Here is a 26,583-nt window from a genome sequence, read left to right as displayed (position 1 = left end):
AACTTTCTGATGTTTCACTATAAGCTTACAAGCAAGCATCATTACTTTGAATGTTCAAACATTATCAGTAAAATCCACTGGTGCTCTATAACTTGCAAACCATCAAAATCACTTTCAATTATAATGTTTAATCCATTATTGCACTGTCACTCTATTTTACAGTACAAAATCTTCAATCTAAAGATAACAGGACAAACCCAAAGTACATCACCAAGTCAGTTTGTACAGGCCCATGTGTAATGATTCTAATAATCTAAGTTTAACATATTTCTCCATTACTGAGATAATATGGTCAATTATTTCATTTCCAATTTATTGATATGACAAATTGTTGAAACCTACACATTCAATGTCCTGGTTTATTCTAATAATGTGACTACGGAAGTCCATACTTAAATCAGCTTTACAACTGATTATTTTCTTTCACTAAAGGCCAACATGGCCTGTTTCCGCTCCATAAATGGTTATATGGTTAACTGAAATTATCTGGCAAAAAATCCACAGAGGAAGTCCACAATATCTTGGTTGATATATTGATTAAATTTTTCTTTCATCATTCATCAATGTACTTCTAAACACCATCTCTCTAATCACCTCTAACATTTGGTAAACCATAATTAGAAAACCTAAGAAAATTTTAAGAATCCTACACAGATCATTTCAAGAATTGACAAAGAATAATTTTAAGTAAGATAGGGCATTAGAGATTTTTTTTAAATGTTCTCTGGGAGACTGAATTAGATATATGGCATTGGATACAAGTTCTGACCCAGTGATGCAATAGCATTTGCAAATTGTACTTGTTCAAAATTTCAGTTGCCTTAACTATGGAATAATGCCGAAACCAAAGCAAATTTACAAACTGCAGGTTTCTCACCTCATATTGTTCCAGATCAATTCGGCCTTTGGGTCAAAATATACTGCTGTTTAAAACTCAGGTGAAAATTGAGCAATCTTGAGAAAATTTGAAAGTCAAAAGGAAGTTTCACATTGGAAAAAAAGTGAGTGAAGTCAGATATTAGAATCACAAAATATTGAACCATACACCACCTGCTCACTACTGGGTTCTATGAATGCAAAATAAGAGATCAGCAATTTAAGAATCTTCATGAGACAGGTCGTTGTGTCTTTGAACTGGTTTTGAAGTTGTATTGAATGCAGCCATATTTTCTAAGCTCCAGATTCCACACCGAGGACAGCTTTGGAGACTGAGGGAAGAAGAAGTCTTCATTATTCTGCTCGTGGGCAAGAAAGATAAAAGTGGTCCCTCCTGTAGCATAAATCATCCCCTTTCCCTCTGACAACACCTTCCACCTAATCTAAAGGCCTAAAGGCTGATTTCACACTGCCCATGATCAAAGAATGGATCAACCTGGTGATCCTGACAGCTCTGAAATTCCTCCCCACCTGATTGAAAATAAAATCTGTCAAAAGACAGGAAAGTTGCTAAGAGACTAAAAGGAATATTGAAATGTAATAATGATGTTTAAGAGGCATTTACAAAGGTACATAAACATGCCAAAATGGAGGGATTAGGATCAAGGGCAAGCGAATAGGATTGGTTTGATTAGCATTTTAGTCAAGGCCAGACATTGTGGGCCAAAAGGTCTGTTCCTCTGCTGTACTGTTCTATGTACTAAAGTCAGTGTTGGAAATTGTGAATTTGGATAGCCATATAAATTTCCAGCATGACTCAGTTTGTGGGTGTATGTTAAACCTACAGACTTTTAATCAGTGAAATAGAAAGAACATTTATTTTAGTGGACTAAATGCATGGATTTTGGTCAAATTGAATTTCTGTTAATTTTTTTTATGTAGATGTAAACAAGCATTTTTGTTCATTCTTTTCTAATTACATTGAGCAGATCCTGTTATAATCCATGTTGGCTTGACATTATAAAATGTCAAAGTTTTGCTGGTTGATTATTCCTTCTGACTCAAATGTCTTGATTTTAAAAAAAATCTTTTGCCTCAAGTCACTTCCTTCTTGTTAGTTTCCCTGGTAACATCTAAGACAAAGCAATTATTCAATAATTCTATTCATCTGTCAATATTTGCACATTTATCTCATGTTTTAATTGAGGCTTTATCAAAAGAATAATTTTCTATTTGTATTTTTTGTACACATAAATTCCGTTTCATAGAATGATATAAAAAGGTGAGCCATTCAACCCACGTTGTCTATGCTGACCATTCTCTGCACCAATCGCATGTGTCTGCATTTGACCTCTATATAATCCGATCCAAATGCCTTTTAAACGATGTATCTGCATCTGCCACTACAAACTCCCATGGCAACTAGATCCAAATGACCACCACCCTCTGTGCAAAAAAATTTGCACCTACCACCTTCATTATCTATGGATTCACCAATTTTTATGTCATCTGCAAATGTATTAAACATATATTCACAATCATCTATTATTTAATTATTTTTCTCTGCTGTATAATTTTTTTAAAAGATCATTCCAAAAGTTTTGCATTCTGATCTTACACTCATTTATTTAGTTGAGTCTGCATCCAACATCTGCTACCTTCTTTCAATTTGATTTACCCGTTGTCTTTTTTATTCTTCCATGATTTCTAATTATTGAACAGTTTGTCATTTTTAATGGAACATTCTCCTTGGTTCCACTAAAGGCAGAGATAAATCCTGCAGATCTGAATCCAGATATTTGACTCAACAGCATCAAACCATCAATTTAGATTTGCTGTCCTGATCCTTTGTCACAGCCATGCCTTTACCTGCTTAATTTAAGTTTTAAAATATGATATTGCGTTTAATCCCATTGATGGAAATGCTGATGCTTTCAATATTGATGCATGGCATACATCATTGTGTACTAGAATTGTGCACCTACTCATTCACCATTTGGCCTGGAGCATTTTGTATCTTACAGAAATAACACTTTGCATCTGTCTGCACATTGCTATACCAACAAAACTGGTGCATCAGGCACAGCTCCCATTCATTTGAATTGAGTCACAAGCATTCATTAAAAAATAATTAATATTAATTTTCTACATAATTTATATCAGTTAAGTGTATTTTAAGTGAACCTCATTTTCATTTTTAAAGTCTTTATTAAATTTTAATTATTTACATGTTTTTCAACAGTTTTTTAAAGTCTCTGATCACAAGGCCCTCTGATCACACAAGGTATCATAAGGCCATGGGCATGGAGCTTGTGTAAAGAGACACCAAAATTCTGAAGGAACCCAGCCAGTCTTTTCATCATCCATAGGAGAAAATGATATATCGCCAATGTTTCGGGCTTGAACCCTTCATCAAGGCATGAGTGAAATGTAGGCAGGTGCATGAATAAAGGCTTGTGCATCGCCTAGTTGTCAATTACAGCCCTCTATTGTCACCAACACCCAAGGAGGCATACAACTGGAAAATGGATAAACTAATGTTTGGATGGATGCAGTAAGCAACTACAAGTCATAAAACACCTCTGATTTATCAAGGAAGAAAATAAACCATTTAAACACTTTCGAGTTTTTTTGTTGCACCAAATGAACATTTTCAGAAATTGCCAAATGAAATTCTAGCCCAAAAGAATAGAACATTCTGTTCACACCCAGATGGAGAAGGTCAGAATTTCTAAAACTCACATTCATTTTAAAACATGTGAATAAATTTCACAATACTAAGTAGCTAAACATTTTAAAGAAAGACAATCTGCACATGTATCAAACAGCCCTTCGCAACCTGTCACCACAATTGAATTACCCATTCCTGACAAGTTTATTCTAGAGTCATTCTGTTTTTCAAATCACATTTAAAACTATTTCCCATTTCTGTACTGGCTCTGTCTTCCCTAGATATGCTTTCATCTCCATGTAATTAACTGTTTTCCAATTGGCACTTTAACTCAATTGTGCCTTGATTATAACTGAATATTTTACATGTCATTGTATTGATGTAAAAAAGGCATGAATATATGTTATTATAGCCATATCTTCAGGAAAATTAAAACTTTTATGTAGATACTCTTTATATTATCAGAACTTGCATGACATTGGCTGCCAAATAAAAACTAATGAAAAATAAGCTGCTTTTCTGATTGTAACGACAATTTGTTTAAATTACAATCAAAACAACACAGGAGGCAAATAAATGATCAAATTACATAAAAATACTGTATTGTTATTTCTAAAACTTTCTCACCAAATATCTGATACTGTGTTTGATGTATCACTACTTAATCTTGTACAGTTCAGAGAACAAAAAAAACTATCACATAGGCAAATGACCTAAAATACAATATTAAAATATTAAGCTGTACAATTAAAATGTTGTATTTACTGTAAGCAGATGTACAATAAATCTACAGCAGTTCTTTGTAAATAACTATGCAGTATTGACCTATGGATATCCTGCTGCCATTCATTTAATACTAAACCATATATTGGTCATGATATAGTAAGTTAATTGTCAGATGCATGACACAATAATTAAAATGCCATAGTTTTTGAATTCACACTAAAAAATTTTTTTAAGTTGAAAATGTAAATGAGAAGAAAATTATTCATACGTATAAAGAGAGCATTCCAAAAGTCATTTAGAGTTAACAGCATGGAACAGCCGCTTAAGCCCAGCTCATCTATGCTGTCAAGATAGAATTGAGGGCGAGTACCATTTTGCCTGCATTTGACCCATACCCTTTTTTTTTTAAATTTTTTTTTAATTTTTCACACTGTGAACCATATTAACCAAAATATATCCAAACATTTCCCTCTTAAATATACACAGTGGCATTTTCTCCCCTTTTCCCCCCCCCCTACTTACCCTCCCTCCTTCCCACCTCACTCCAAAACCAATAAACATTCAACATATATAATACAATAAAACCATTAAACAATGTCATCACACAATGAAAAAATAAACAAGAAAAATGTGTCATCTACTTTTACACACTGGATCAAGTCATTTTGTCTTCTTATCATTTTAGGGGGTGGAGGTACGAGGCAAGCCCTCTCTATTATGTTCCATGTACGGTTCCCAAGTTTCTTCAAATAATGTGCTTTATTTTTTAAATTATATGTTATTTTTTCCAATGGAATACATTTATTCATTCCATGTACCATTGCTGTACTCTCAGGATCTCTTCTGATTTCCAAGTTGACACTATACATTTTTTTGCTACAGCTAAGGCTATCATAATAAATCTTTTTTGTGCTTCATCCAGTTTGAGGCCTAATTCCTTACTTATATTACTTAGAAGAAAGATCTCTGGATTTTTTGGTATTTTTATTTTGCGATTTTATTTAATATCTGATTTAGATCTTCCCAAAACTTTTTCACTTTCTCACATGCCCAAATTGCATGTACTGTTTTTCCCATTTCCTTCTTACAGCGAAAACATCTATCTGATAGTGTTGGATCCCATTTTTTTAACTTTTCGGGCATGATATTTAACCTGTGTAACCAATTATACTGTATCATGCATAACCTTGTGTTTATTATATTCTTCATAGTTCCAGAACATAACTTTTCCGAGTTTCAAATTTTATCTTTATGTTTAAATCCTTTTCCCACTTTTGTTTGGGTTTATAGCTTATTTCATCATTTTCCTTATCTTGCAGCTTGATGTACATGTTCATTATAAATATTTTAATTATCATTGTGTCTGTAATCACATATTCAAAGCTGCTTCCTTCTGGTAATCTCAGTCTGTTTCCCAATTTATCCTTTAAGTAAGCTTTCAGTTGATAATATGCAAACATTGTACCATGAGTTATTCCATATTTGTACTTCATTTGTTCAAATGTTAATAAATTATTTCCCAAAAAACAATTTTCTATTCTTTTAATTCCTTTTCTTTCCCATTTTCTAAAGGAAAGGTTATCTATTGGAAAAGGGATGAGCTGCTTTTGCGTCAATAATAATTTTGGTATTTGGTAATTTGTTTTTTCCTTTCTAACTGAATCTTCTTCCATATATTGAGTAAATGATGCAATACTAGTGAGCTTTTATATTGTACCAGTTTTTCATCCCACTTATAAAGTATTTGTTCTAGTATCTTCTCCCCTATTTTATCTCGTTCTATCTTAGTCCAATCTGGTTTTTCCCTTGTCTGATAAAATGTTCTAAGTCTTCCTGCAATTTCTTTATTAGTGGCTGATAATTTAATTTGTACAAGTGGCTTAAATTATTATCTAACCTAATACCTCGGTATCAGATTGCTTGTGTTTGCCATTTAAATGGTGATTCTTTTTTAAATTCTGTATAATCTGCATTACTCATTGGCATCACCACTTTTATTTGCGTTGATCTTGTACCCCGATATTTCTCCATACTCCTTCAATTTCTTATGTAGTTCTTTTACTGATGTTTCTGGTTCTGTTAAATATACTATGATGTCATCTGCAAATAAACTGATTTTATACTCCTTTATTTTTATCCCTTTTATTTTATTTTCTATTCTTATCAGTTCTGCCAATGGTTCTATTGCTAAAGCAAACAGTAAGGGAGATAATGGACATCCCTGCCTAGTTGACCTACTTAATTTAAATTGGTTCGATACATATCCATTTGCTGTTACCTTCGCCAATGGTCCATTATACAATGCTTTAATCCAATTTATATATTTTTCTGGTAGATTGAACCTCTATAATACTTTAAATAAATAATTCCATTCTACCCTGTCAAAGGTTTTTTCTGCATCTAAAGCAACAGCCACTGTTGGCATCTTATTTTCTTGAACTGCATGAATTAAATTAATAAATTTACAGACATTATCTGCCATTCGTCTTTTCTTAATAAATCCAGTTTGATCTTGTTTTACTATTTTTAGTACACAATCAGCCAATCTGTTTGCTAATAATTTTGCTATTATCTTATAATCTGAATTAAGTAGAGATATTGATCTATATAATGCTGGTGTTAGTGGATCATTCCCCGTCTTTGATTTACTGTAATTATTGCTGTCTTACATGAATCTGGGAAGTTTTGTGTTTCTTCTATCTGGATCATTACTTCCAGGAGAGGAGGAATTAATAACTCTTTAAATGTTTTATAGAATTCTATTGGGAATCCATCCTCTCCAGGTGTTTTATTGTTCAGCAGCTTTTTAAATATATCCTATACTTCCTCTATTTCAAATGGTTTTATCAGTTTGTTTTGTTCCTCTTCTTGCAATTTCGGCAGTTCAATTTTAGCTAAAAACTCTTCTATTTTATCATCTTTCCTCTTGTTTGGCATAATTGTTCATAAAATTCCTTAAAGTTCTCATTAATCTCCATTGGATTATATGTAATTTGTTTGTCCTTTATCCTTGATGCCAATACAGTTCTTTTAGCTTGTTCTGTTTTAAGTTGCCAGGCTAATATTTTGTGTGTTTTTTATCCTCGTTCATAATACTTTTGCTTTATTTTCATTATGTTCTTCTCCACCATATACGTTTGTAATGTTTTGAATTTTATTTTTTTGTCTGCCAATTCTCTTCTTTTTGTTATATCATCCCTTTTTGCTAGTTCCTTTTCTGTACTTATTATCTCCCTTTCCAACTGTTCTATTTCCCGATTGTAGTCCTTTTTCATCTTAGTTGCATAACTTATTATCTGCCCTCTGATGAAGGCTTTCATTGCATCCCATAATATAAATTTGTATTTCACTGATTCTGTATTTATTTCAAAGTATGTTTCAATTTGGCATTCAATAAACTCTCTAAATTCCTGTCTTTTAAGTAGCATGGAGTTTAACCTCCATCTTTATGTTCTTGGTGGGATGTCTTCCAGTTCTATTGCTCATAACAGGGGTGAATGATCAAATAGCTTTATATTTAGTTTTCCTAACTCTCCCTTGAATATGGGCCGGCAACAAAAACATATCAATCCTTGAGTATGTTTATGCCTACTTGAATAATATGAATATTCCTTCTCTCTTGGGTGCTGCCTCCTCCATATATCCGTAAGTTTCATTTCCTGCATTGATTTAACCATAAATTTGGCCACTTTATTCTTTTACTTGTCTTTTGTCCAGTTTTATCCAACATTGGATCCAAGGTTAAAATCCCCTCTTATCAATATATTCCCTTGTGTGTCTACAATCTTCAAAAAAATATCTTGCATAAACTTTTGATCCTCTTCATTAGGTGCATATATATTGAGTAAATTCTAAAATTCTGAATATATCTGACACTTTATCATTCCATACCTCCCTACTGGATATATTATTTCCTCCTCTATTTTGATTGGTACATTTTTATTAATTAATATAGCTACACCCCTAGATTTTGAATTATATGATGCTGCCGCTACGTGCCCTTCCCAGTCTCTCTTTAATTTATTATGTTCCACTTCAGTTAGATGTGTTTCCTGCACAGATGCTATGTCTATTTTTTCGTTTTTCTTTTTTCAGTAAATTTAATAGCCTCTTCCGTTTAATGTTCCATTAATATTTATAGTCATATCATTTAACATGGCCATCTCATATCCTGTTTACACCTCATTTCTGCTTCCTCACCACCACCATCTCCCTTTTCCCCATTTTCATCTCAGTTTTCTCTTTTTAAACTCAATGTATGACAACACATTTAAAACATAATACTTCAACAATTCCCACATCCCATATTCACTTAGCCCCAAATGTTTCCCCCCCCTCTCTGAGTTGCCCCTTATCCCTCTCCATTTGGATTGTGAACCCACTCGCAAGCGTCAAATGATTTCGCAGTGACGGTTATTCTCTCCCACCCAACCCCCCCAGAAAAGACTTTTCTTTTTACACATATAACGAAGTTCACCCTCTTTGTTTTGCCCTTATTTCTTTTCTTCCCTTCTATTTCCCTTCTTTAGTTCTTACATATACATTATTTTTACATCTTTATATATATTTTATCACCCTTCTTCATTCTTGTTCCAACTCTTCATCTCTCCTTCTGTCCTGCAGGCATTCTGCAAATTCTCGTGCTTCCTCCGGATCCGAGAACAGTCTGTTTTGCTCCCCAGGGATAAATATTTTAAGCACAGCTGGATGTCTTAACATAAATTTATAACCTTTTTTTGATAGGATTGATTTTTTGCTGTATTAAACTCCTTCCTCTTCTTTAAGAGTTCAAAACTTGTGTCTGGGTAAAAAAATATTTTTTGACCCTTGTATTTCAATGGTTTATTGTCTTCTCTAATTTTATTCCTTGCCTGCTCCAGTATATTTTTTCTTGTCATGTATCTCAAAAATTTTACTAAGTTGGAGCTTGGTTTTTGATGTGTCTGTGGTTTCAGGGCTAGTGTTCTGTGTGCCCTTTCTATTTCCATTCCTTCCTGTATTTCTGTCATTCCCAGGACCTTTGGGATCCATTCTTTTATAAATTCCTGCATATCTGTGCTTTCTTCATCTTCCTTTAGGCCCACTAATTTTATGTTGTTTCGCCTACTATAATTTTCCATCATATCAATTTTCTGAGCTAACAACTCTTGTGATTCCAACTTTTTTTTATCACTTTCTTCCAATTTTCTTAAGTCATTCACTTCCATTTCTACAGCCGTTTCTCGTTCTTCAACATTTTCTAATCTTTTCCCTATTTGTCATGACCAGCTCTATTCTACTCACTTCATCTTCTGTACTTTTCATTTTTCTTTTAATTTCACTAAATTCTAATGTCAACCATTCTTTTAATGCTCTCATTTATTTTTGAAAAAAAATTTTATCCATATTCTGTCCATCTGTTTTACCTTCGATTTCTCTGTGCAGATCTTGGTCTTTTTCTTCCTCTTCTTCTGTGTCTGTACCTGTGTTTGTGTCTTCTTCTCTTCTTTGTATCTGTGTCTCTTCTGACTTTTCTGATGAGTTGCTTGTCTCACTTTGCTGGGCTTCTTCTTGCTTGGCTTCTTGATGTTGGTCATCTTCTTCTGGGCTACTCATCTGTTGGGCCTCATGCTGCTGCTCTTCTTTCCTTTCACTCCCTTTCCTGTCACTTTCCTCTTCTTCCAGCTGAGAGCCCTGGTGTCGGGCATCCATCAGCTGGTCGCGTTGTGTTTGCCCGCTCCTCTGCTGAGTCCCCTTCCTGTCGGTGTTCTCCTTCTCCTTAGTAAGTACACTTTTGTTTGGCTCAGAGAGCCATTTTTGCAGTCCAGTAGTCGGTTGGTCGCGACTCTGCGGGGTCGTCACCCACCTTGGAGAACGGGCTCTCTTCTCCATGACAGCTCCCTGTTTCTTCATACAGGTAAGGCCTTCTCCTTTCTCTTCCGGCGTCTTTTCTTCTTCTTTATTTCCCGTTGTTTTTATTTTTTCCTTCTTGGTGCCATTTTCTTTCTTTTCTCTTCAATTTTATCTTTTATTTGTTATATTTTGCATTTCTTGAACTTTGTATTTTCTTGACTTTATTTCTTCTTTTCTGGAGAGGGCTGGTATTCCCCTACCAGCCACTACTCCATCACGTGACTCCCGCCCATACCCTTTGTTATGTACAGTGGAAACCTGGTCATATTTTATGCTGGAGCAGGAGCACTGCAAGACTGCAAGAGCCACATCACACTGAGTGGTGAGCATGCTCAGTGCAACAGTGTATTCATACATGACCAGCAGCCTGAGATGTGAGTAAAAGTTTGTGCTGTAAACTTACAAGCCTCTGTGAGTGTTTATTAAAACCTCCGATAGTAAAACCGAGGACATCACACCCTTCTCAACCCTTCCTATCCATATCTGTCCAAATGTCTTTTGAATGTCATAATTGCAATCACCTCTACTTATTCCAGACATAGACAATCGTCCGAGTTGAAGAAGTTACCCCTCAGCTCCATTTTCAATCTCTCCCTTCTCACCTTAAATCTATGCCTTCTTGGCTAGAATTACATAGCCTGTGAAAAAGAGAGCATTAATTTTATCCATACCCTTCATGATTTTATATTCCTCTAAAAGATCATCTCTCAGCCTCTGATCCTCCAGGAAATAAAGACCTAGACACAGGGGGAGGGAGGCATTCGCTGGCATTGCCCCCAAATGAGCTATTGTGACCCCCCCCTGCTTGTGGCCATTGTCCCTTTAATGAAGTATTGTGGACCCCCCCCCACCGCTGCAGCACTAGCGTCACTCATGTTGCTGGCACCACTAGTCTCGATATGCTGCCAGTTAGACAAACTGACATTGGATGGAGGGGAAGTGTGATGGCAGTGGGCACAGAGGAGATTCAAGGTAGGTAGGTAGGCACCACCACCCCACCCCACCCCCCCCAACTGAGTGAGTCTTTGAATGTCAGATTGGGGTCCCCCCCACACCATGGTTATCCTAATGCCCCCCTCCCCCCCGATTATACTTGTTCTGACACCGACCCTGCACAGACATCTCAAGCTCTTCCTATAACTTAAGTTTTACAGTCCTGTCAGCACCCCAGTAAATCTTCTCTGCACACTTTCCAATTTACTGATATCTTTCAGACCTGCACACAGTACTCCATCTGATCTCACCAAAGCCTGTTACAGCTGTATCATGAGATCCTAACTTTTACACCCCTCCCAATGAAGCAAGTGTGCCAAACCCCTTCTTCATTACCCTATCAACCCGAGTCACTACATTTAGAAAATGATGCACCAGTGCTCCTAGGTCTCTCTTCCATACCATTCTTCTATTTAAACAGGGTCTGTGAAATATTAGTTTTATAGAACAGTCAAACAGTTCATTCACAAAATCCAGGCATAGAAACATGTGCTTCTGCTGGTACAACGCACATTGCATAGGCCTATTGTAGAGCTCGTCGAAAGAACCAAAGACTTGTTGATCCAAACCAAGGCTTTTATTAGCAAAAGACAGGAGCTCTTCACAGGTGGCCGACCAGTCCAGAATGATCTGACCTGGCTAGGGACACAACCCTTTAAGGACCAGACAGTAGGCGTAGCTAAGCTCTCAGCCAATCGCTGTAAGCACAGTCATTACATACTCTAGACACTGTAACTATATACATTGGTGATAGGTCTGTACTATCACACCTATCACGAAGTGGTTTCTTCTTTTGTACCAAAACAGTGCAAGAGAAGTAAAGCATCAAAGTTTTTTGGCATGAAACAGCCACTGCAACAATGGCTCAGAGGGTGCTTTGATCCTGCAGTCCCTGTAGGGACTGAACTCTTCCACCAGAAGCCCCACCCCCCCCCATCAGAAAACTGCAAAAGAAAATTTGCATGTTTCCTGCTCTTCATAGCACAGCAGGAGGCTCATAAATCCAGACAAATTTATCTTCTGTTGCAAATGAAAACATATCCACAAGTCAACTACAGAAATGAAAATTTACATCATAAACAGCTCTCTAACCACCTCAAAAAAAAATGCAAACACGGTTGTAGTTAGTTTAATTGTGCAGGTTCATGATCAATCCAGTTGCTGCCCAGATTCACGTCCTGTCATCTTGCGTTTGGAAACCAGACCAAACAAGCTGACTCCAAATTCTTCGCTCTATATCCCAAAGGTGTCATACAGAGTGAAATAGACAAAGTGTCGAGCAGTGAAATTAACACAGAAGAGTGTCCACTCATCATCATGGGCCAAATAAGGCTAAAATACCTGTTTCTGTACTGCACAATTTTACGATTCTATGATCCCCTTTATCCAAGCCATCCTTTCACTTGACCATCATTGCTGAGAGTTGAAATAATCACTGGCCTTCCTTCTTCCACTGTTCAAAGAGCTGGGGTCCAAATTTTAGACTAGATGTCTAATGAGTGACATCAACCTTTTATTCTTAACTGTCACCTAAAATTGATTGCTTACCTTTCAGCAAAAAACAAAGTAAATCTGCCGATGAGACCAATACAGATGCATTATCAGTAGCATTACTGCTAGTAGATAATCAGCTGTTTGTAGCTGCTTATAGCTAATCAACCTGTCCATCCCTCCTCCTTGCTCCCTCTATTCCATTCTTGTCACAATTACAAATGTACTCACATCCATTTTGTTCCACCTTTATAACTCCTAACCTGATCCTTTCCGTTATTATTGTTCCTGTTTTGAGAATGTATGACATGCCTGTGTTTTCCACATCAATTTCAATGGAAACCACTGCATAGATGCACAAGGCTGTGATTGTGGTGGAGAGAATCCAAAGAAGATTCACTTGAATGTTGCCTGGATTAGAGGGCTTTCGTTATTAAAAATATTGGATGGGCTGGATTTTTTTCTCTGGATCAAAGAAGGCTGAGGAGTGAATTGAGAGAGGTATCAGAAATATAGTCAGGGAAATAGTCAAACCATTTTTTCCCCAAGGCAGAGGTATCAAAAGCAAGAGGGCATGTTTAAGATGAGAGGAAGGAGTTGAAAGGGAATCTGAGGATAAATGTATTTTACACTGAGTAGTTTATATCTGGAACATGCTGCCCAGATATTGTTACATTTAAGAGGCAAGGCAAAGAAGGATATGAGGTTAACTCAGGAAAATAAGATTGATGGAGTTTGGCAAAGAGGTTGGCCTGGACAAGTGCCCATTACTGTGTTGCATGACTCTTTGACTCTTTTTAAGAAACGAACTTCACACCAGTTCAACAAGTTTAATTTATAGATACTAAAAACAACTTCACCAAATATTGAATTAACTACCACATTAATCATAAGATAATTGAACACAAAAACTATCAGGCCACATGATGCCTACTTTGCAATTCAAAAAGATCAAAGAAAAATTACTAAACAGGAAAGCCCTTTGTGTTCAAGCAGGTTAAAGAAAATCTGTCAGTCTTCCAGCACATAGTCCATCATCTGCAGGTCACAGCTACAACATTCAAGTATTTCAAATGTGGTGAACTGATCGACTTCAAACTGGCTTTCCTGACTAATTCCCATATTGTCATAAGCCACTTTCAGGTGCATTCTCCGTCAAGAATGTGCCTGCAGAAGCGGATGCAGAGCTTTGGAATCATCGTTCTGGAGGCAGCCCTGAAAGCGCTGCGCTGTACACCTGAAAGGGACAGCTGCGGGGGAGTAGCCTCGGAATGCACTCTAGCTCCTGTCCACTGTAGCTTTCAGGCAGCTGCATTCAGGTGTCTCGGGGGACTTCAGTGTTCCAGCAATTATCCCTCCTGGAGGAGGGTTAGAAAATGGGTCTCGGAGGTGCCTCCTGCTCTTTAAGGTGGGTACCCCGAGAGCAGCATAGGGGTAGAATATGTGGCTTTACATCGGGGTATTCTGGCCACCTGAAAGGCCCTATAGTTATGATACTTAAAGCTTATTTAATCTTGTTTAACGCAGGATATAGCACTACATAGAAATTTATTCACCACCTTTAGAGCGCTAAAATGTTATTGGTAGCTCCAAAATTAAATCTGATCAATCTAGAGCTTGTGATATTTAGTGCAATTAGACATGTTTTTGACGTTAAAAGTTGCAGTAAGGCTCGACTTGGATGAGTCTTTGGCACAGCATTCCAACATTCATTCTGCCACCAGACATGGGCAATCAGATTCATCTCACTTTGTAAAAAGCAAAAGCATAAAGTTCACTTTCCGACAACTCTTCAACCTGAGCAGAGTTTTGCTCAGATTCGTTTAGGAGCTTCAGCCTTTCCTTTGAGTCTGCAGGTTGATATGACATTAGTGCAGTCATAGAAAATCAAATTGCAGTGAATTGGAATTCACTGTCTGTGTATTATTCTGATGACTGGTTCCTCCCTTGCTCCACCCTCACCTACCCCAATATAAACCCTGGTTTTTCCACCTTACCTCAGATTCACCTGAGGTCTATTGTATCTACCAGCCATTGATTGTAACCTTTTAAAATCATGTTTGTACTCCTCACTTGTCTCTGAGTGCAATCAGTTGCATTACACAAGTCACCACTGGTTTCTCCATTCTGACAGATCCACTGGTGTGAACAATGCAGACCCTACAGGATCAATGTACTTCCCCTTCCTGCCTCTGACAAACATATTTCTTCATTCTACACAACTCGCTATCCTAGACTTTGGCCTGTAAAAAGGAGCAACCTACCAAAGAACAGACTGCAGGAAGAATTGGTAAAACAGCAAACTTGAGGGAGTAGGTGCAAGGGGAACACTAGGACATAGCACAAGCTTTCTAAAACCACCTTGGTTCTGTCATTTAAGACAAGATTGTCATGTTTCCATTAATGTTTTCTATAATTTATATTCAATTTAATTGTAAACACAATTCACAAATTATAATCAAGTTCCTCTTTACATGTGCTGCATGAATTTTCCAGTGATCATGTCACTGATTTTGCAATTAATGGCACAACTGTGTAATTGGTGATACCTCATTTCATAAGGTGCTAATTGGCATGCAATTTAATTTACAAGCTGTTGGATAACAGTGGATTGGAGATAACTATTGAAATAATCTTTTCAAATCATACATGCTTTTCTGTTCTCTTGCATACCATGTGAAATACGGATCCCTGAAGGTGGCAGATAAGGTGATGAAGGCATGCAGAATACTTGGCTTCATGAGTGAGGGCATAGATTTTTATTTTATTTAAAATCCCACAACCACGAAGTCTGCATCCAAGATGGTGGCTCCTCTAATCGGCAGCAGCCACGAGAGGTTGAAGACTCCTGGGGAGTGGAGGACTGGTTCAGAAGAAGCAGCAGCAGAGGAGACAACCTGCGGGATGGTAACCATGGCAAAGGAGCAGTGAGGGGGCTCTGTGGCTGAAAGACCAATGCATGCGGTGAGCTGCTGGTGACTCAAAGCGAGGAACCCACAGAAGCTGTGGGATGCTGGAGACTGCTGTCAGGAGACTTGTGCTGGGCTGAAGGGGGTTCCAGATACGGATCCGGGATGCAAGGGGGTGCTGAATGCGCTGAAGGGCTTCCTGACTGTGTCAAAGGTTTGCACCTGGAGCTCGGCTTGCCACTGGTTTGGCTGCGGAGGCTGTAGAAGTGCTGGAGGAGAATCTACGGACACTCGGTGCCTCTGGTGGGGGGGGGGGGGGAACTCTCTTTTGCTTCTCTTCCTCTGACTCTAAGAGGCACTTCAGGCAATTTCTGCTGATGGCAAATCTGTCTGCCATACAGCAGACAAAAGCAACTTCATGTAATAAGACTGTTTTATTACAATGACAATAAATTGAGTACTGAATCTTGAAGACAGGTAGGTTATGATTCAATATGTAAAACACTGGTTGGGCTAGAATGCAAGTACATTGGTCATAATACTACTGGAGTCACTCTGATATCATAAATTACTAAATTTGTGAATGTGTGACCTCACACCTACGTCAGAATATAGAAAGCAAGATTAGTCTATCTGGCACTTTGAGCCAACTTTGACTTTCATCGAGACCATGGTTGATCTTCCTCACATTACTTTGGAGAACTAACATCATATCCTTGGACCTCCTGAACATCTCAAGAATTATCAATCATTGTTTTGAAGGGACAAAATGATTAAGCCTCAACGATGCTCCAAGGAAAAGTATTCCAAAGTTTCACAATCCTTTGAGTGAAAAAGAATTTTCCCTCTTCTCTGTCCTAACTGATCAGATCATCATTTTATTTTAAAACTGTGCCTCCTGCTCCTTGACTCCTCCGTTAAGGAAACATCCTCTCTGTAGCTAGTTTGTACAGTAGTTTAACTGCATACTTTTCAGAGATCTCCTATTCTTCTCAAAGCAAAAGTGTGACTTTAAAAAATGTATTTAATTCATGGCTTCCAAATTGTTTGGAAATTATGATGTTGCTCTCCAAGGGAAAAATGCTTCCCAACAGCTCGACTGTATTTGCAATAACTAAAATTGTAGAAAAGACAGCTGTTGCTTTTTGCTTACTTTTAAAACTCTAGCCTGGCATATTCCAATTATTGAAGACAGTTTCTATTAATAACAAAGCAGCTCTGGGCTTAACTAATTCCCACTTGTTCAGTGGGGTTGTGGAAAGAACAAACTCTTTTGATCAGTAACATTTTTAAACTCAATGTTAGAGCCAACAATTACTTCATAAACAGGATTAATCAGGATTGCTTTTTAAATTTAAATGAACAACAAAGTTCAAAATTATACAACTTTAAACAAAGCATATAATTCAGAACAAACTATTTATTAATACTAGCACAGACCTTAACTTGCCAAAATCGTTACCATAAACTTTTTATCACTTCAAAAGTAGAGCCAAGTTGCAAACATTAACACAAAGATTGAGAGTTAACATTTAGAAACAATGAAATGTGGAAAAGGAAAATAACCTACTCCTAGCACATGGTACATATTTTATCCCTAAATATTACCTTAGTACATAAACCAGCTTATAACCAAAAGAAGTCTACATCAAACCTTAAGTAACCTATAAGGCCATGTGACATCCACATTCATATCCAAGAGTTTGAAGAATTCTATGCAGCATAGGAATGAATTGAATGCTAACAAGCAATATGATTTCATTTATATAACAAGGTCAGTGCTTCATACTGCTATTCATAAACAAAACGTAACACATATTTTATTACTGATATGGAAATTTCCGGGAAACCAGCAAAAGTGCTTGTAAACACAAACTACAGAGTTTAAAGCTCTGACTGAACTGTTTCTTTTCTTGTCTCCAGTTTTACAAAATCACAAGGATCAACAAAATAAGAACAAAAAGCTGATTAGCTGGATCACGAAGTACAAAAGGCACAACGATCAGGTGAATTTAGATATACTTGTTTTATTTTTGAAGTCTATTCACCATGAAATCCTCTAAATGATCAGTTGCAGCTGACATCCATACAAAACTGTCTGTAGACTATTGGCAGTGCTACACACACATCCACATTTGCTCTCTTTCTAAACTACTGATCTTGGATAATATTACTGAACATTTCCCAGTGATTAGACTTATACTTCTTTCAGTCTCATTATATACGGTTATTCATCCAAGTCACCCGGTTCCAGTTAAATGGAAACACAGATTTCAGTTTTAAAATGTTACTCACCTCATGGACAAGGAACATGCGAAATTCCAAAACTCACAAAAATACAGACCCTTCCTGATATAACTGGCGACACAGGGTGTGCTAGATCCAAATGCAATGCTGCACCAACACCTGTTCCAAGACATACACAGACAATCAGCCATTTGACCACTCTTAGCCAATCACATTAAAGTACTGAAATGGAATGGTTCTGATTTTTTATCAACTGTCCAGAGTGTTTGACGGAGATTTTAACTTGTTTGTCTTGTTTTCCTCAAAATGTTATACGTACACCTGCAAGATTAGTAAAGAATAAACTCATGTATAACCAGGCTCACTAATGCAGGAATATTGCTGCAGAAATATATATTTTTGCATTTTCGTAACATTTTTCCCAAAATGCAAGGTCACAAAGAATTACAATTTTGTACCAATGAGTTCAACTGCTAACTATTTTTCACCCAAAGTTTTTGAAATTATATTATCCACATGTTGCATATTCAAAATAATGAAATTAAACACTTTAGAGGAACTAATATTTTCTGGTATGAAGAAAACTGGAAATGAATATGTTTCGACACCTTGTGCCCTCAACATCAATAAATCAAAACAAGAGGTAAGAATTTGAAATAAAAATATGAAGGTCAGGTAGAATCTGCAGAAAGAGAAACTAAGTTAATATCTCACATCAAACACTGTTCATGAGAATGGAGAAAGAACAAAGAAGAATTTTAGTTGTTTCCAAAGAAAGGTTGTGGGTGACTTAATAGCCTCTGGGTAACAAGTCCTCAGGACTTGATGGTCTACATCTGAAATGTGAACTATTAAAACATTACAAATGTGAACCAATAAAACAATGTATAAAGCTCAGATATTTTCAGAAATCATGAAAAGAATAATTAAAAATTCTAATAATGTAAAATATAGAGGATCACAATAAACTGGTGAATGATAATAAAAACATGAGCCTTCATAGGTAAATAAAAAGTGAGGCCAGAGTAAGTTTTTAGAGGTGAACGAATGAATTAATAATCAAAAACAGAAAACTGACAGAGATTTTAAATAATTGGATCTTTTTTATTAGTTGATACAAAAATATATTAAAAACAATTATCAAAGGATTAGTGGGATAGAGCAAAATAAAACAATCTCATTAAAAAATATCCACCTGTTCATTGTGTACTGTATATTCTACTCCTATCTGTCCACAAAAAGTGCATCAATTCGCATTACTTGACTGGGATTAAATGGCATGGACCATCTTATCAACTCATTAATATCCTCAGACAACTATTCTCTTGTCTGTTACAACAATACAAAATTATAAATCAAACCTTCCAAATTCATATCAAACCATTTATATAATACATATATAGATATATATCGTGTGTGTGTGTGTGTGTGTGTGTGTGTGTGTGTGTGTGTAAAAAGAAAATAGACAAAAACAGTAAGGCTTCAAGCTCTGATTGCCATGGGTACACCACTGATCACTGGCTTCCAATCACCAAAATAACCTCCACCACCACCACCCTCAATTCTGGTTCTAATTTCCCAACTTCCCTTGTATCCCACACAAAATGTCCCAATTTCCCAGGAAACCATCTGCAGCAACATTGCTTGGCAAAGGAGATGCAGATCTGATGAAGAAATCACACAACCACAACAAGTACAATTTAGCATACACAGAAATGCTGCAGAAAATCAGCAAGTTGAACAGCATCCATGGGAACAATGGCTTGGACCAAAAACGTAAAATTGTTCTTTACTTCCTATGGATGCTGCATGATCCAGCTGAGTTTCTCCAGCACTTTTGTGTCCTGCATTTGTGTAATGTGGATTGTGGAGGGTCATGTAACCTCTCCATCTGGAATTTGGTAGGAATGTAGTTTGCAGAGGGTCATGCAGCCTTTCTGTCTGGTGCCTGATGGGAATTGGATTGCAGAGAGGGATGTGGCCTCTCCATCTGGAATCTGATCGGATGTCACTTCACCTGCCAATCAAGGTCAACAAGCCTTGCCCACACTTGGTCATTGGCCCCTTTAATTGGCTTATTGATACCTGGACTAGATCCTTCAGCTAACGACACTATAAAGCCCACCGCATGTGAGTCATCTTCCCCTTTCTCTTCTGGGAAGAACCCAAGGACCACTGTACATGAGTCATCTTCCTCTTTATCTTCAGGGATGAACCCAAGTTCCACTCCAGGTTGGGAACCTTGGACAATGCTGGAGAATCATTGGTAAGGTGGAAACAGACAAAGGGTTGGAAGCTGTAGTATTGGGTGCCTAGTGTCCCTAGTTTAGTTAGTTAAGAGCCATGCCTGCTTGATTGTAAAGCCTTCTACCCAGGAGTGGTTGCAAGTGTATTGTTTAATCCAGCAAGTCTTTTACCCCTGTTGCAACTCCCCAATAGGTGTAAATAAAACACCACTGTTCAATCAGCTGCATTTAGACTCGTTACCCTTGGGACCATTGAACTGGCTTCAAAAACATAACAATTGGCACTGCAAACTTCCGACTGAACACAGCTGCAGGGGAGATGTTTTGGAATCAGGGTGCGAGATCTAGTGCAGACAGTGAGGGTAGGATCTCCAGGTGGACTGACAATAGTGCAGGGCTTGGGAGCTTGGCAAGCATGCTGATGTACCATGGCAAACCAGTAGACTGGTCCAAGCACTTGGACTCACATGGGGAGAAGGTGGGTCACCATGTGGTGTCCCTCCTCAGGAAGTTGGGGTTCCCAAAAACTAAGAGGAGTCAGAGGGGTGTCCTTTGTCTGAGAGCATCTCTTCTTAGAAACCAATGTGAGATCGTAGAAAGGAAAAATTTGGAGAGTGCCCAGAAAAAAAAGATGGAAGGGCTCCAACAGCACTGCTGTGAACTGAAGGAAGCAACCCAGGCTGCCAAAGCCCAAGGCATTGATCTCAAGGCCAGAAGGACAGAGATAGCCTGCAGGCTGCTTATAATGCAGCAGCTGCGGCAGCACGCAGGTCTAGTTGGCAGATAGACCCTGTAGAAGTCCAGGCCATTGTTCGGCAAGGGATGAGCTTGAATAATGGTTGGGAGAGGGAATTGTGTGGATGGGCAGTGTTGAGAGTGAGGACGACGAAACCAGCCACATATGTCCTCCCCCCTTGCACCCGAACTCCTGCAGGCTAGACCGGTGATCACAGGGTTGCAGACCCAATCTAAAGGCACCCCTCCGACCCTATATAATGGGGAAGCAGCAGAAAAAGGGGAGACCTCGAATGGACATACCTGTGGCTGCTGAAAAACCACAGCGACACGGAAATATTCAGTAAAAGAGTTGAGCGTGCTGGGAGACAGATATTGCCAGTGCCCAGCCAAACACCTGGCCACTCTGGCTCTGGGATGAGAGCTCCACCCCCCACCCCCCACCAATGTGAACCTCTCTCATCAGGAAGCAAGTGCCTTGGGTAGCTTATTGGACCAGCAGATACAAAGTTTCACAGGTCTTTTGAGTTACTGATGTCAGCATATTCCCCATCCCACCATGCTCCTCTGACCACTTTACAGTGTTACTAGGAAAAAAGCCGTGTTTCAGTGGGGGACCTGAGCAACAAACTGCATTTGAAACGGCAAAACAGGCTGTTGAATAGCCACTGCCACTGGTCCCTGCCTGACTGGAGTACCCTTGCAATTACAGGTCTCTGCCACAAAGACAATAGCTGGGTGGAGCCTCTGGCAAAAGAGACAAGGTCACAGAATCTAACTCAGCTTCTGGACCAAGTCCCTCCCCAACCATTCCTGCTACTTCCCTTTCGAGCATCAGCTGCTCACCTGCTATCTCGCGCTGCTTGCCACAAGGCACCAGATGGCAGCAGAGACAATCAAACTCCAGTCGCACCTCCCTAATATGCAATGGGTTAAATCTGCGGATGGCACCCACAAGAAGGGCCGTGACCAGCAATCCTCCATAATTAAGTGGAAGTGGTACATAGTGGACTGTGCATAGGCTGGTTCTGAAGAGGTGAGTAATTTATGTGAACAGGTCATGTACCTGCCAAAAGGTGACAGCCTCCCATCCAAATTACCCACAGTACAGCCTTCCCCCATTGCCTAGGACCAACCGTTCAACATCCTTGACTCTTGACCGCAGCAAGAAGCTTGGTTTACTGACAGCTCTAGCCAGTGGAACTGCAGCAAACAGCAGAGGAAAGCGGGAGCACTCTATTCCACCACAGGTAAAATACAGACAAAAGAGTGGGGGGGGGGGGGGTGGGTGCATGAATTGCAAAATTTAATCTCGCCTGGTTAGTCTTTGAGTGTGGATACATGACAGATTAACTTCACTGGAAATTCACTTGAGCTGTGGAAAAACAAAGAATGGTCATGGACTACCACGTGGACACGCACACCTCCAAGGAAACCTCTGAAACTGCCAACAATGCCACAGAGGGCTGAGTCACTAAAATCAGCTCTGCCACCATTTTCCCGAAGCAGAATAACCCCAGATCCTTGGCATTGTGGGTGCACCATAAAAGTGGGCATATGAAGGCCGACAAGATAAAACGATAGGCAGAAGATCTGGGGTCTTACTCTCCCATGATGAAGCAAGAACAGTGGTTGCCAATTGCCCTATTAGTCAATGAGTAAAACCAATGGAGTGGCCAAAAGGTCCTCCAGGCTGCATTCACTCAGGGCACTGGAGCAGGCCAAGTATGGCAAATCAACTATATCGGGCCTCTCCCACACCAAAATAAAGAGAAATACGCCCTCACAATGGTCAACACATACTCAGGTGACCTGGTGATGGTGCCCTTCCAGCAAGCCAACCAGGACAGCACCATTAAAGGGCTACAATACCTCTCCTCCATTTATGTAGTTCCAAGGGAGGCACAGTCTGACCAGGGCTCACACTTCACAGGGATAAAAGTACAGGAATGGACGGCAGAGGCCGGAATTTTGTGGTTGCTGCATATCCCCTACCATCCACAGGCATCCAGGCTCATCGAGCCAATGAATGTCGTGCTCAAGGAGCAGATACACACACTGACACCCCTAGTGCACTGCAGGGGTGGTCAGTGTGCTGCAGGAGGCAGTGGACAACCTCAATTCCCATCCAACTGGCCGGGGTGGGCGGGTGGGGGGGGAATCCCTGCTCTTACACTACCTGGTGGCCTCCAGCGCCACCAAATCAGAGGAGGTGGAAGTTCAGAACCCGAGGAATTGGGTCAAGTATGGGTGCAGCAGCCACAAGGTCCTAATATAGCACACGGGTCTGGAGATACGCAATGGGTCACGATACCAGGTGAAGTTAATCTGTTATGTATCCACACCCAAAGACTAACCAGGCAAGATTAAATTTTGCAATTCACGCACCCCCACCCCAACCAGGACAACGCTGCCATGGAAAATGCTTAACCATCACTGCATCAATTAGCGTTATGAAAGCCCACAACATGTTCCTCAGAGTGACCTATGAATATGTCAGCAGTACCAACAGATCAAATTGCTTGGTCTGTATGCGAGCTTTGGCGCACGCTGCTGAGGATCTTCTAGTTGCGTCCATCCCATTCGACACCACCAAAATGGACTGTTTCCATGAACTGTTTAATTACATAAAACTTTGATGCTCTGCTGTGGGGGGGGGGGGGGGGGAGGGGGAGGGGCCACATGGCAGTGCCCTCCCATCTACTTCCCCATACACATTACATCCAGTGACCCCCGGCAGGGTGGACATTTCAGGAACCTTTATTTTCCTCCCTACAATCTGAGAAACACAAAATTCCTGTCTCTCAAAGTAACTCCCCAGAGTGAACGACTCTGAGTGAACAGGGCTGGAGAATGTTGGTGCAGACATTTTGGTAAGCACTGTTCGAACCTGTCGGTAGGTCACAGTGAGTGTGTGCATGGTATGCCAGTGTTCACAGCCAAGGCTGTAGCAAAGCTGGGGGCTGCCTGGATGCTCAATGGTACTCACTGGATATGCAGACACTGCACCTACCCCTGGCTCCCAATGGGATGGTACAGTTGTTGCTTTCCAGGATATGTTGTGCCTTATATCTGCCACCTTAATGACCTCGGGGAGCACCCAGCCTACCACGGGGTCAGAAGGGCAATCACTGAGGCAGAAAGGTTCTGGATGGTCCCATTCGCCCAGTATGGCACTGCTCGCCTGTCCTGCAAAGTAATCCACATGACCAGTGTGCTGAAGATTCTGGCCAATGAGACGGCTGTGACACTGTAATGTATAGAGGATGCTCTGATTTGAGTGGCAGCAGAGCTGACAGCCATCCACTTGGATACCTAGCAGAACCAAATGGCCCTGGACAACCTACTCATCGCTGAAGGTGGTACCTCTGCAGTGATTGGTAAAGAACACTGCACTTACATTCCTGGCAAATCAGGGAGCATCATTCATCTGATCCAGCATATCCAAGAGTCGGTGGGTAAAACTGAAAAATCAAGGGACCACTTCCTGCATCACAATTCCTCTTGGGGAAGCTGGTGGCCCTTTGGGGAGTTGGTGAGCTGTTACCATTCACTGGGTCACTACTATCACTCTCATAGCATTTAGGTTTTGTCTTTTATGTTGCCTTTATAAATTTAACCAGTAAGCTCCTAGTCTGTAATAATGTAAGTAATGATTGACGAATGTCATAACTTCCAAGGCACGGAATGTAGTGTGGATTGCGAAGGAGCATGCGACCTCACCATCTGATCATAAGTCACCTCACCTGCCAATCAAGGCCAATCCTTGCCTGCAGGGCAGCACACATCTGGTCATTGGCCCCTTTAATTGGCTTATCAATACCTGAGCCAGATCCTCCAGTTGATGACATGATAATGCCCACCACATGTGAGCCATCTTCCTCTTACTCTTCCGGGATGAACCCGAGTTCCACTCCAAGTTGGGAAATGTGGGCAACGCAGGAGGATTATTGGTAAGGTGTGCACAGACAAAGAGTGAGGAGCTGTAGTATTGTGTGCCTGGTGTCCCTAGTTTAGTTGAAGAAGAGCTGTGCCTGCCAGAAACATCAAAGGGTGGTAGGTATCGAATGTGATAACTTGATTGTAAAATGGTTGCGAATGTATTGTTTAATCCAGGGAGTATGTGCATGCATGTGTCTTTTACCCCTGTTATGATTCCCCTGTACATGTAAATAAAACAGTACTGTTAAATCAGCTGTGTTCAGACTTGTTGCCCTTGGGATCTATCAAACCCATTTCACATACACAACTAGACTCCAATGTCTGCAGATTTTCTTGTTTAAATGCAATTTACTTCATTGACTGCACAATTTGACCTAGAAATGGTCATAACAATGTTCTATTTCAGAAAATTATTAATTTAATTGCATATATTGCTTTAAAAATATCTCAAAGTTTAATTGAAAGGTTAAGCTATTTTCATTTAACACTGAGTCAGTAATTTATGTTTAAGGATAATGCAAGAGATTTTTAAGCAAGAAAACAATTCAGAATAGAAGGTCTGGATGCAAGTTCAATACTGAAAAGCGTTGGGGAAATTCAGCAGATCATGTAACATCCATAACATTTCAAAGATCCATAACCAACATGCTGGGCCTGAGCCCTTTATCAAGGGCTGGAAGCAATGTTTTTTCATAGAAAGATTATTTGACATATAGAAATTGTGTAAATACGGGGCATGTATCAGAAAACTGTATTAAGTACAGAGCACTTTCAGAAAGTAGGCACAAGTTTGGTTGGCCTTCCATTTTGCCATAAAATTTAATTATTTAAATTAAAGTATGCCCTTTCTTCAGAATAGCTGAAAATTACATATTGTAATACCAGACCAGCTAACTATGCAGAAGGTAGAACAGTACAGAGGAACAGGTACTTGGGTCCATGACATCTGTGCTGACCATGATGCCAAATTACACTAAACTTATCAACCTTAGCATGACCCATATCTCTCCATTCCCAGCCCATTCATTGCCTGTCTGAGTGCCTGAATAAGAATTGGCGATCCTGAAGAAAGGTTCAGGTTCAAATTATCTACTGCCTATTGCTTTCCATGGATGCTTTGTGACCGAGTTCATTTAACTAGTGATCTATCATCAACACACATCTCCTCACTTGTCAGGAAGGCACAACAGTGACTGCACTTCCTGAGAAGATGAAAGCGGGCAGGGCTACCGGTCACCTTCTACAGAAACACAATCAAGAGCATCCTGCCCAGTTGCATCACGGTGTGGAAAGTTTTTGCAGAGAAATGGATCGGAGGTCAATCTACAGGACCATAAGAGGGACAAAGACGATCACTTGAGCTTCAGTCGTCCCCCCAGCCCCCACCCCCCATTGACATGATAAACTGGGTTAGTTGTCTGAAGAGGGTGTGCAAAGTTATTGAGAACCCCTTCCACCCTGCACAGAGCATCTTTCAGCAGCTCCCTTCAGAAAAGAGACACAGAAGTATCAGAGCCAGCACCACCAGTCTGAGGAAACACTTCTTCCACAGCTAATGTAATGGCTGGCTACATGTATGTCATGTCTAGTGGCATGACTGAGTGTTTTGCACTGAGGATCGGAGATTGCTGTTTCGCCAGATTGCACTTGTGCAATCAAATGACAATAAACTTGACATGATTCGACCTGCAGAGTTACTCTAGCACTTTTATGAATTGCTCTAGTTCTCCAGCATCTGCAGACTCCTCATTTTACTCCTTTATTACTCCCATTTTGTTTTTCATTTTCCCACTGTGACGGTACGCCATTAGGCAGGCGAACCGGCTCCGCTTGTCACGCATGCAGCAGGGCAGCC

The 26,583-nt window shown here is 39.5% G+C and overlaps 1 protein-coding gene and 1 long non-coding RNA gene across 2 annotated transcripts in view; one reads left to right on the top strand and one right to left on the bottom strand.

The window, feature by feature from the left end:
* arpp21 (cAMP-regulated phosphoprotein, 21) overlaps positions 1 to 17,940 on the bottom strand; it is a 338,413-nt gene extending 320,473 nt beyond the window's left edge. Inside the window, exon 1 of the mRNA XM_069920751.1 lies at positions 17,854 to 17,940. The gene's annotated coding sequence lies outside the window, so the exon portion shown is untranslated. The remainder of the gene's footprint in view (positions 1 to 17,853) is intronic.
* LOC138755206 (uncharacterized) overlaps positions 1 to 26,583 on the top strand; it is a 129,294-nt gene that overhangs the window by 82,367 nt on the left and 20,344 nt on the right. Inside the window, exon 3 of the long non-coding RNA XR_011352117.1 lies at positions 17,482 to 17,564. This is a non-coding gene — a long non-coding RNA (uncharacterized lncRNA). The remainder of the gene's footprint in view (positions 1 to 17,481; positions 17,565 to 26,583) is intronic.

Source organism: Narcine bancroftii, chromosome 2, assembly GCF_036971445.1.
Source record: "Narcine bancroftii isolate sNarBan1 chromosome 2, sNarBan1.hap1, whole genome shotgun sequence".
NCBI classification, from domain to species: Eukaryota; Metazoa; Chordata; class Chondrichthyes; order Torpediniformes; family Narcinidae; genus Narcine; species Narcine bancroftii.
Note: the sequence above shows the minus strand (reverse complement) of the source record. Positions and strands in the feature narration are given on the sequence as shown.